We start from the raw sequence: 11,424 nt of genomic DNA on the forward strand, positions 1-11,424 counted from the left end.
TTTCCATATACTGAACCACCCCTGTATACCTGGGATGAAGCCTACATGGTCATAATGGATGATATCTTTGATGTGTTCTTGGATTCAGTTGCAAGCATTTTGTTGACTATTTTTGCCTCAATGTTCATAAAGGAGATTGGCCTGAAATTCTTTTTCTTTGTTGGGTCTTTGTGAGGTTTAGGCACCAAGGTGACTGTGGCTTCATAGAATGAGTTTGGTAGTGTTCCTTCTGTTTTTATTTTGTGGAAGAGTTTGAAGAGAATTGGAGTTAGTTCTTCTTTGAAGGTCTGGTAGACTTCTGCGCTGAAATCATCTGGTCCTGGGCTTTTTTTTTTTTTTTTTTTGGATGGGAAACTTTTTTTTTAATTTTTTATTTAACATTTATTAATTACACTTTATTCATTTTGTATCCCCCCATAAGCACCTCCCTCCTCCCCTCCCGGTCCCACCCTCTCCCCTTTTCCGCATGCATGCCCCTCCCCAAGTCCACTGATAGGGGAGGTCCTCCTCTCCTTATTTCTGATCTTAGTCTATCAGTTCTCATCAGAAGTGGCTGCATTGTCAGGGTTCTAGGTTATCTCCATGGATAGTCCTTGGTTGTAGTATGAGTCTCTGGGAAGTTCCCTGTGTTCAAATTTTCTTGTTCTGTTGCTCTCCTTGGGGAGTTCCTGTCCTCTCCAGCTCTTACTATTTCCCACTTCTTACATAAAATTCCATTCACTCTGCCTGTCAGTTGGCCATCAGGCTCAGCATCTGCTTTGACAGTCTGCACAGAGAGGCTTTCAGAGGCCCTCTGTGGCAGGTTCTGAGGTTGTTTCAATGACCACCTTTATTTCCTTAGGGGATATAAGATTATTTAATTGATTTACCTGGTCTTGATTCAGCTTTGGTAAGTGGAATTGATCAAGAAAATTGTCCATTTCATTTAGATTTTCAAATTTTGTGCCATATAAACTTTGGAAGAAAGTCCTAATGATTGTTTGGATTTCCTCAGTGTCTGTAGTTATGTCCCCCTTTTCATTTCTGATTTTGTTGATTTGGATGGTGTCTCTCTCTCTCTCTTTGTCTATCTTGTTGATTTTCTCAAAGAACCAGCTCTTAGTTTCATCGATTCTTTGAATTGTTTTATTTGTTTCTAATTTATTAATTTCAGCCCTGAGTTTGATTATTTCCAGCCGTCTACTCCTTTTTGGTGTGTTTGCTTCTTCTTTTTCTAGGGTTTTTAAGTGGGCCATTAAGTTGCTTGAATGAGCTGTCTCCAATTTCTTCTTAAAGGCACTTAGTTCTATGAACATTCCTCTTAGCACTGCTTTCATTGTGTCCCACAAGTTAGGGTATGTTGTACCTTCACTTTCATTGAATTCTAGGAAGACTTTAATTTCTTTATTTCTTCCCTGACCCAGCTGTCATTTAGTAGCAAGTTTTTCAGTTTCCATGTGTGTGTAGGCTTTTTGCTATTTCTGTTGTTGTTGAGGTCCAGCTTTATTACATGATGATCAGATAGGATACAAGGGATTATTTCAATCTTCTTGTATCTGTTGAAGCTCGTTTTGTTAACAACCATATGGTCTGTTTTGGAGAAGGTTCCATGAGGTGCTGAGAAGAAGGTAAATTCTTTTGTGTTTGGGTGTAAGGTTCTGTAAATGTCTGTTAAGTCTGTTAGATTCATGACCTCTGTTAGAGACATTTGTTTAATTTCTGTTTTGTTGACCTGTCCTTTGTAGAGAGTGGGGTGTTGAAGTCTCCCACTATTAATGTGTAGGGATCTATGGGTGGTTTAAGTGTTATAAATGTTTATTTTACAAATGTGGGTGCCCTTGTATTTGTGGCTTAGATATTCAGGATTGTGATGTCTTCCTGGTAGAATTTTCCTTTGATGAGTATGAAGTGTCCTTCCCCATCTCTTTTTATTAATTTTGGTTGAAAGTCTATTTTATCAGATATTTGAATGGCTACTTCTGCTTGCTTCTTCGGTCTATTTGCTTGAAAAACTGTCTTCCAACCCTTTACCCTCAGGTAATGTCTATCTTTGTGACTGAGGTGTTTTTCTTGTACGCAACAGATTGCTGGGTTTTGTTTACATATCCATTCTGTTAATCTGTGTCTTTTTATTGGAGAGTTGAGTCCATTGATGTTGAGAGAGGTTACTGACCAGTGGCTGTTAGATCCTTTGATTTTGCTGTTGGCTTTGGTATAAGTTTGTGTGCTTGGTTGCTTTTAGTTTTACTGTAGTGAGGTTATTTATTTCCTGTGTTTTCTTGAAAATAGCTAGTTTTCTTGGGCTATATTTTTCCTTCTAGTATCTTCTGTAACGCTGGATTTGTGTGTAGGTATTGTTGAAATTTGTTTTTGTCATTGAATATCTTGTTTTCTCCATCTATGAGGACTGAGAGTTTTGCTAGCTATAGTAGCCTGGGTTGACATCTGTGTTCTCTGAGGGCCTGTACAATATCTGCCCAGGCCCTTCTGGCTTTCATAGTCTCTGTTGAGAAGTCAGGTGATTCTGATTGGTTTGCCATTATATGTTATTTGGCCTTTTTCCCTTGCACCTTTTAGTATTTTTTCTTTGTTCTGTATACTTACAGTTTTGATTATTATGTGGCGGGAGGATTTTCTTTTCTGGTCTAGTTTATTGGTGTTCTGTAGATCTCTTGTATTCTTATTGGCCTCTCCTTTAAGTTGGGGAAATTCTTCAATGATTTTGTTGAAAATATAAAAATATGGAACGCTTCACGAATTTTCGTGTCATCCTTGCACAGGGGCCAGGCTAATCTTCTTTGTATCGTTTAGTATATGTGCTGCCAAAGTGAGCACCCTTCAATCTCTTAATGCATTTTATTTATTTATTCATTCATTTATTTGTTTGTTTATTTATTTATTACAATTTACTCACTTTGTATCACAGCTGTAGTTCACTCCCTCCTTGCCTTCCAGTCCCACTCTTCCTCCCTTTTATCCTCCTATGGCCTTCACGTATTCCACTGAGAGGGGAGGTCCTCCTCCCCTAATATATGACTTTAGCCTATCAGGTACCATCAGGACGTCCTGCCTCATCTTCCTCTCTGGCCTGGCAAAACTGTGCTCCCAGAGGGAATTGATCAAAGAGCTAGCCAATGAGTCCATGTTAGAGGCAGCCCTTGCTCTCCTTACTAGAAAACCCATTTGAAGACTGAGGTGCCCATGGGTTACATGTGTGCAGGGGTCTTGGTCCCCTCCATGCATGCTCCTTGGTTGAAGCATTGGTCTCTGAAGGCACCCCGGGCCCAGAATTTTTGTTTTTGTTGCTCACCTTGTGGAATTCCTGTCCCTTCCAGTCTTTCTAGCTCACTTTTCTTCCATAAGATTCCTTGCATTCTGCCCAATGTTTGGTTATGATTTTCAGCATATGCTTCGATACCCTGCTAGAGAGGTTCTTTCAGAGGCTCTTTCCAGTAGTTTTCTGCTCTGTTCCCTGCATCCTACCTTCTGATGTTTATACTGGTTGCCCTTCTGAATAAAGGTTAAGCATCTTCCCTATGGTCTTCCTTTAGGGAAGATGTTTAACTTCTTTAGAAATGCAAATCTAAATGATTCAGAGATTTCACCTTATACCCAACAGAATACCTAAGATCAAAACTCAAGTGACAATACCTTCTGGAGAAGATGTGGAGAAAGGGGAACACTCTTCCATTGTTGGTGAGAATGTAACCACTCTGAAATGAATCTGGCACTTTTTTAGAATATTAGGAATAGTGCTACCTCAAAATCCAGCTATACCACTACTAGGCATATATCCAAACGATGCTCAGCCACACAACAAGGACATTTGCTCAGTTATGTTCATAGCAGCTTTATTCATAATAGCAAGAATCTGGAAACAACGTAGAGGTCTCTCAACAGAGGAATGGATAAAAATTAAAAGCAAAGAAATTATGAAATTTGCAGGTAAATGGATGAGACTAGGAAAGGTCATTGTGAATGAGGTAACCCAGAAGCAGAAAGTCACATATGGTATATATTCACTTATAAGTGGATATTAGCCATATGATATAGGATAATCATACTAAAATGATAGTCCTTAATGTGTTCTTCATATAATGATCTTACTGAAAAGTGAGGAGGGTCAGGGATATCTGAAATATAGGTCACTGGGGAAATTTTTTTGGTTCAATTAGTTGCCTTAATTTTAACAAAATAATCTATATTAAGACAGGTACACAGACAAATTACCATTGTTTAAGCCTTCTGGAATCTTGATCCAAAATAAAAAAATTTTCCCTGAAGTTGTTTCCATCAGAAATTTTTAAGCCGAGTGATATGAAATGTAGAGCACATGTTTCTGACATGCTAGAGAAAAACTACTCCAGATCTATACATGGACCCCAAAGAGATGAGTTGAATTTCATTTTTCAGTTATAGAATTTAAAATAAGTCATTGGACATCTAACCCTTTCTTATAACCTAATGAACAAATGAAAAATTAGTGATAACCCAGCGAAAGTGCTTTAAATTACACTCTCAAAAAGAACATGTGAGTTAGTGACTTCTTAGAACTTTCAGAGGATTGTGTTATCTATAAAATCTCTATCGTTGTTGGTTTTTTTGTAGTTGTATCCCATCCTGACACTTAACATATGTTCTTGGTCTCTCTTGTGAATCTAATATCAGGAACATGTCTATCAAACTCTAGGAAACAAGAGGTGGTTCAAAATGGGATTATTTGTTATCTTTTCCTCTCACAAAGAAAAGTTACCCAGAAAGTAAAGCTTGCCACCTGAATGCAGCTGTTCATTCATGCAGCAGCCCATGAAATGCATATTTGTAACAAAATAATAGTGTTTTCCAAGTCGCTCAGGCATCTTGGCTCTGGTACTCTTTGATTTTATAAACATTTTCTGTGTGTGTTCCAAATGATTCTGGACCACAGAATTACTAGGTACTGTATAAAACCTTTTCCCTTTTCTTGTTCAGTAAGTAGTCAAATATTCCACAATAATAATGTGTGTCTTGCCAGTAGCACAAATTGTACAAAATTAGCTTTTGTAAAACTTATTTTTTAACCGTCATTATCCCTTATGACTCTATAGTCAAAAACACCAGGGGTGTAACAGAACAATTAGATGTCTGACAATGGCATAAATTTAGTCTTGTTAAAACAGATTATTAATATCCTCTTGGGTTACCACCCTGGCCTAACTTTCCCAACCATAAAGAATGTATATTAGGACACAGAGTTGTGATTCCATGGCTCATCTAAAGTGCCAAAAGAAAAAAGTATAAAGGTAAATGGATAGAGTATGAGGAGAAGAAGGAAGGGAAGCAGAGCCCAAGAGCATCATAAACAGAAATGTATTAATCACACTTTAAGAAGTGTTAACATTGTATATTATTATAAAACCAAGAGCTGCAACAATAAGATAACAATGCCAGGATGATGTTGTGTTCATAGCAGATTGGCTGCTAAAATTCCAGAAGCTTTGATTTTTCTTTATATTTTATTTCTATTTACCCTCTCTGGGTTTATGTGATAGAAATAATAGCGAAAATGCCTAATTGTGTAACTAAAATTTAGGGCTATCATCTATCCTAGTGGTGGTGTTACGGCTAAAGAACTATGGCTAATTCATGAGCAAGAAGCAAGTTGAGCCTGACATTCCTGCAGAATCACAGGGATGCACCGAGAAGAGTATCACCTTAAAACTGAGGCTTCATTGGCAAACTACTTTTCCTCCTAACAAACTGAGACTTGGGCAAGGCTCAAGTTCCTTAGACCTAAATGCCCTTCTCTGTAAAAGGAAAGGAATCCAGAGTGTCTGTAGCACTGGGTTTTATATTTATTGCAAAGCAATGCAGTTAATCTTTCATTTGGAGTAATGCTCAAATCCTACAGTGATTAACTTAGGCAACTGCTAAGTTATTCTAAGAGTTACATTGATAATTATTATAATAGACCTCAAGTGTAATGTATCATAAGTGTAACATACTAAGAACTGAACAATGCATGAGTAGGAACTTTACTGTTTTAATCATTGTAGTTTACTACTGATAAGTGGTGAGCAGCATTTTTTATAAGTGAATGAGTAAAGAGTAAAAAAATATTAAGTCATATTACGTACACACACACATAGATTAGGAAGATATTCATTTAGAATAAATTATTTAGGGTCCATGTTACTATATGCTAACTATTTAGCCTATTATTTTACCCTCATTTATTTTTTTCATGTTTCCTTCCACTGAAGAATCAGACTATTAATACAATTAATGATGCAGATAAGTTAGCAGTATATCTGAGCAATTAAGTCCCTTCGTTCAGGCAGTAATAAAACCTGCAATTGTTTCCTTTCTGTCTGGAAAAGCAACTTTATAGTTTACTGAGCAAGGAGGATTTTGACCCAACTGTGACTTTTCTTAAACGTCTCTGTATGTTTTTGTCCTCAGCTAAGTCTGTGAAAGTAGTGTTTATTTTTTGAGGAAAGGATCACAAATCAGTATTATCAGGACACAGCTGGGTTAAGTACTTTCTCCAAGCACAAATGTTATTCACAGTCACTTGAGTGAAACAAAATTCCCATCAATGCCCAGAGTCTTCCTTTCCTCTACCTATTTTCTAAATATGAAACAAATGAGGTAGTAGCCAGGATGAGCACGCTTGTTGATTTACTTCTACATATTTCATTTATTCCTAACCATGAAGTCAGCTCCCTTCCCAGCAGGCTCTTGGGTTAGCAAATATTTACAATTACTAGACATACTGTTTGGAGCATATGTGACAGTAAGAATTTGAGGAACACCAATTGGCCCCATTTACATTTAACTTTGCCATTTATCATTTACTTTCACCAGGCACACATATTTCTGAGAAATGCTTCTATATTCTCTGGCATGAAAGGAATCTAAAGAACTCTGAGTAAGGAAAATGCTGAAGAAGGCTGTAAATGAGCTGCAAGATTATAGATAAAGTGAATGAGACTGGAACTCTTTTTCCAACTTCCAATTTCCAAGACTGTAAAAGTCAGTTTGTCAGCCTGACTTTTGAAGTATTAAGAATGCCCCCCTGAAAAAATCATGAGACATTTTCATGATATCTAAGCACGTCGTGAAAGAAAATTAGATTACATAGCACAGTAAAGATACTATGAAGGCTATTGTACCAGGTTATTGTGTGAAGTCATCTAGAAGTGGAATAGATACTAGTCCTGTATATTGTGGCTGCTTTGATAGATATTGTAGTCTGACACTTTCTTGGGTCACTGTTCAACCCAGTAACAAAATGTACATAGACCTTATCTCACAATGGTCCATTAGGCAAATCCATATGCCCATCAGTGAGCAAGGCTTAGACATCCTTACCCAGCCCATTTATAACAAGCACTTTTAACCTCTAGAAGAGCAAGGAGACAAGCTCACTATGATATAAGACACCACACACTAACAAGGAAATGAACACTTATTGTCAGTTCTTAGGTTGAAAAGAGCTTGTGGCACAGGAAATTATGTGAACATTAGAAAAAAACACACATACACTCAAGCAGCGTGTTTACATATCCATCTATTAATAACTCTGGACAGAAATATGCCTGTAGAAAGCAGGAAATTAACAATCAGAGAGTAACATCATGGAAACCTCTCTCCTCTGCTAAAGATAAACAAACAATTCAATACCAGCTTCATAATGACCACATATTTTCATCCACAGCAGGTTGCTGCCTAGTCCCTGCAGGAAAATGACAAATGAATGCTGTTTAATATTTTGCTTGAACAGTTTTTTTTTCAGAAAACTATTTGCAATATAATAATGAGAAGAGCATTGCTGCAGAGAGCAGCATTTTGTAAGGATGACTACCTTTCTAGGACATATCATCTGATACACACTTTGTTTATCCAAAGTGAATTCAGTGGTTAAAATGATTAATTGAGCCCATTTTGTGTTACTCATACCAGCTCTTGCAAAGGAGGTGATTGCTATTTTTTTTTCCTTAGTGAGTCATACAAGGATGCCAGCAGTTCACTGGCAATAACAAAATGATATTTCTAAATTTAGCAGTCCATAAATCTTAAAAGATGCGAGCCGTATCCAGTGCCCCTCCCTCATGCTCATCTTTGTACAAGCTCAAAAGTACAAAAGATGTAAATGTGTCTGGAAGCCAGACAGATACTTCCTCTGGCACTCCATGGCAGGTCCCTTTCTTAGTAACTAAGACTGCACCTCTGAGCAGTCTGGTAGAAATAATGTGTATATTTCTCAAGTGATAGCTTTTATTATCCCATCAAGACCCAAAAGTTGCCTGGTAAAAACATGCAGAGTCTGTGAACATTTCCAAAGGAATTCAATTCAATGGATTATTTTCTAAGGAGCACTACAGAAAGTAACCAATTTCCTCCAGCTTTCCTGTGCTATCTATTGTGCAACATGAGATATGCAGCAGCTCCACAGCCTCAGGAAATGAAAAACTGACCCTGTACCATTTTTTTTTTGTAGTTCACAAAAGACACTTACCAAAGTGCCTTGTACTCCTTATGTTCTTCTACCCATCACCTAGACTTCAAGGCTAGTGTCTGAACTCCATATATTTCACTAGCATCTGACTTGCACAGAGAGTCTGTAGCAAAGAAAAGAGAATTGGATCTGGCAGTCTGAAAATCTGCATGGGTAAAAAAGAGATCACTCAGCAAAGGGATAAATAGGTACAGTTTTTTGTTAATACGGTTTCATTTATTCTTTGAAAATCTCATGCAATATATTTTGATCATATTCATCACCTTCTGTCTCTGTTCAGATTATCTGTCAAACAACTTTATGTGTTGCCCTTATCACCTAAAAAAAAAAAAAAAGGCAAAAATACAGTAAAAACCATGACATTTGGTTTGTGCCGGCTGATTGTCGGTGTTAAGCCTACCTGAGAATATGGCTGATGTGCTAGGTGTTACTTATTCAAGGAAACTGGCTGTGTTCATCAGCAGCAATCAGATGGCATCATTCCTTAGCTGGGGTTAGGGCTGGGATTTTGTCTATGAGCCTGTGCAGGTATTGTGTGTACCACAGTCACTACAAGTCCACTTGGTCCATATGTGCTTCTGCTCCTTTGTATCTGAAAATCTTTCCTTTGTAGTCCAACACCTTTGGATTTGACAATCTTCTTACCACCTTTTCTTCCTGGGCCCAAAGCTTTGAGGAGAGTGGTGTGATATGATAGAGACGTCCCATTTAACGAAGAACATTCCAAGGTGTTTTAGTGTCTGCACACTAATGAATTGTTGTATCTTGTTAATCTTCATCTATTACATGGAGAAGTTTTTCTGATGAATGCTGAGTGACGCACTGGTCTAGGGCTATAGTACTATATCGTTAGGAGTCATCTTGTTGTTATGTTCATTTAACAGAATAATGGTAGTAATTTTCATTTGGGCACATGAGCTCTCTAGGCACATTGATAGTATCAGTTGTGGGCTCCATCATGTGGAGCTGACAGTAATTCAATCAAAAAGTGATTAATTACCTTCATAATATCTATGCCAGTGACCACTCTTCTTAGTATGGAGAAATTTTCATCAGTGAATAAAAGAGGCTATCATATTTCTTCACAACTACATGAAATGACTTACATACTGAGTAAGTAATAAGACTATTTCCCTCCCTCTAATTTTATTCCTGTGTCTTATTTCATGTCACAACAATGACAAAATTGTCATTCAAGAGGAAACAAAATGAACAGGTTCTAGATTATTAGTTCAAATTCCCCAAGTAAAATCAAAGCCTCTTTACAAAATAGTAACATCTCAATGAGCAAGTGGAAAATTTAAATATATACACAATAGAAAGAATGAGGTTTTATCTAAAGTACATGTTAGTAATTTTCTATTGCTGTGATAAAATACCATGACCAAGTCAGCTTATAAAAGAAAGCATTTACTTGGGGCTTACAGTCTAGAGGGTTAGAAGCCAATCACAGTCATGGAGGGAATGTGGTACCAGGCAAGCAGGCATAGTGCGGGAGCAACAGGTGAGAGCTCACATCCTGATCCCCAAACTGGACACAGAGCACACTGGGGATGGTAGGAAACATGTGAAGCCTCAAAGTTTACTCCTCTCTGCACTCTCGTGTGACATATTTCCTCCAACAAGACCACACTTTGGAATCCTTCGAAAACAGTTCTAGTGATTGGTGGTCACGTTTTCAAACATATGAGCTTATGCGATCATGCTAATTCAAGCCACCGCTGTAGGGAATGCATTCTTTTCCTTATTCCCACTTTATTTATTTTCCGTTATTCCTCCATTGTTTCTAACTTGCTTATTTGTGACTGAAAAATGCTTTTTATTGTTGCAACTTTTGGGATGATGCTAGCATAATTACTTTTCATTGTTACACGGCTATACAACATAATTCAAGGTCAAACACCTTATTCTAAGAACTTGTGTCATAGTAGATGTGAACATGGGGGAGAATGCCTGTCATATAACTCAGGAAAGAGGCAGAATGACCTTGTGTTTCAGTTCAGTCTACTCTCCGTGACAAGATTCTCTAAGATATCCATTTTTGGTTAATGGGGATGGGTAGGTTTTGCCCCTTCCATGTTTCTCTTTGAAACAGCACATAACTCTATTAATAGAATTTGTATTTAATAAGACAGGCATATTTTGATATTTCTTTCTGTTTCAATAGTAGTGCTTCTTGTTTATATTAAATTAAGTATTCTTTTCTATACTTGAGAGAATCTGAATTGAACAAACCATTGAGTTAGGTTATGTTAAAGAATAAAGTTCAAGGCACCAGAAGGCAATAAATGTACCATGCTTAGTCATCTCTTCAGCTGTCCATCTGTACAAAAACAAGTGATCTGAGAATCCAGAGATAAGACACCTGCAAAGACAGGCATACAATGAAAACAAAGGCATTTGAAGTGTTCCTAACAGTTTCAAAACAGAAAGGTTTCCCATTTGGATTCAGGTGGTTATTCTCCAGTTGGGCAATATTGATATAATATTCTAATTCTACAAAGAATCAAGTGATGGATATCTAGGGTGAAGATTGCCTGGAAATGAGTACTGCTTCTGTCTACTTTTGAAGATAGGATGTGGAGGATAAGTTCAAAAGAAGTCCCAACTTTATGCCAATAATTCACATTACCACCAGGTCACTCTGCCTAGTGTTAAGACTTGAGGATGAAAGCAAAATTGTCTCAGAGTTTAGCTTTTCTCTCAGTTCTCAGGATGTACAAGCACACCCAGGTTTAATGAATTTTAGATAAAGATAACCATTTAAAATAAAGAACCATGAACCAGGTTCCTTTAGCATTGATTTTACTCACTCTCAATCTCAAAGCGATTTATCAAATAATGGGCTACATGCTAATGATGCATGAGTGTGTCATTTTCATATGTTTATAGTCTTTGGTGTATCCTGTGGGAAATGGCAATGCAGCTTGTCCTTTATCAGTAAC

At 37.3% G+C, this 11,424-nt stretch overlaps 1 pseudogene; it reads right to left on the bottom strand.

The window, feature by feature from the left end:
• Positions 1-2,714: 2,714 nt before the first annotated feature.
• On the bottom strand, positions 2,715-2,814 carry LOC129685443 (U6 spliceosomal RNA; annotated as a pseudogene).
• Positions 2,815-11,424: the final 8,610 nt, after the last annotated feature.

This window comes from Psammomys obesus, unplaced genomic scaffold (assembly GCF_907164565.1).
Source record: "Psammomys obesus unplaced genomic scaffold, mPsaObe1.curated_primary_1811, whole genome shotgun sequence".
NCBI lineage: Eukaryota > Metazoa > Chordata > Mammalia > Rodentia > Muridae > Psammomys > Psammomys obesus.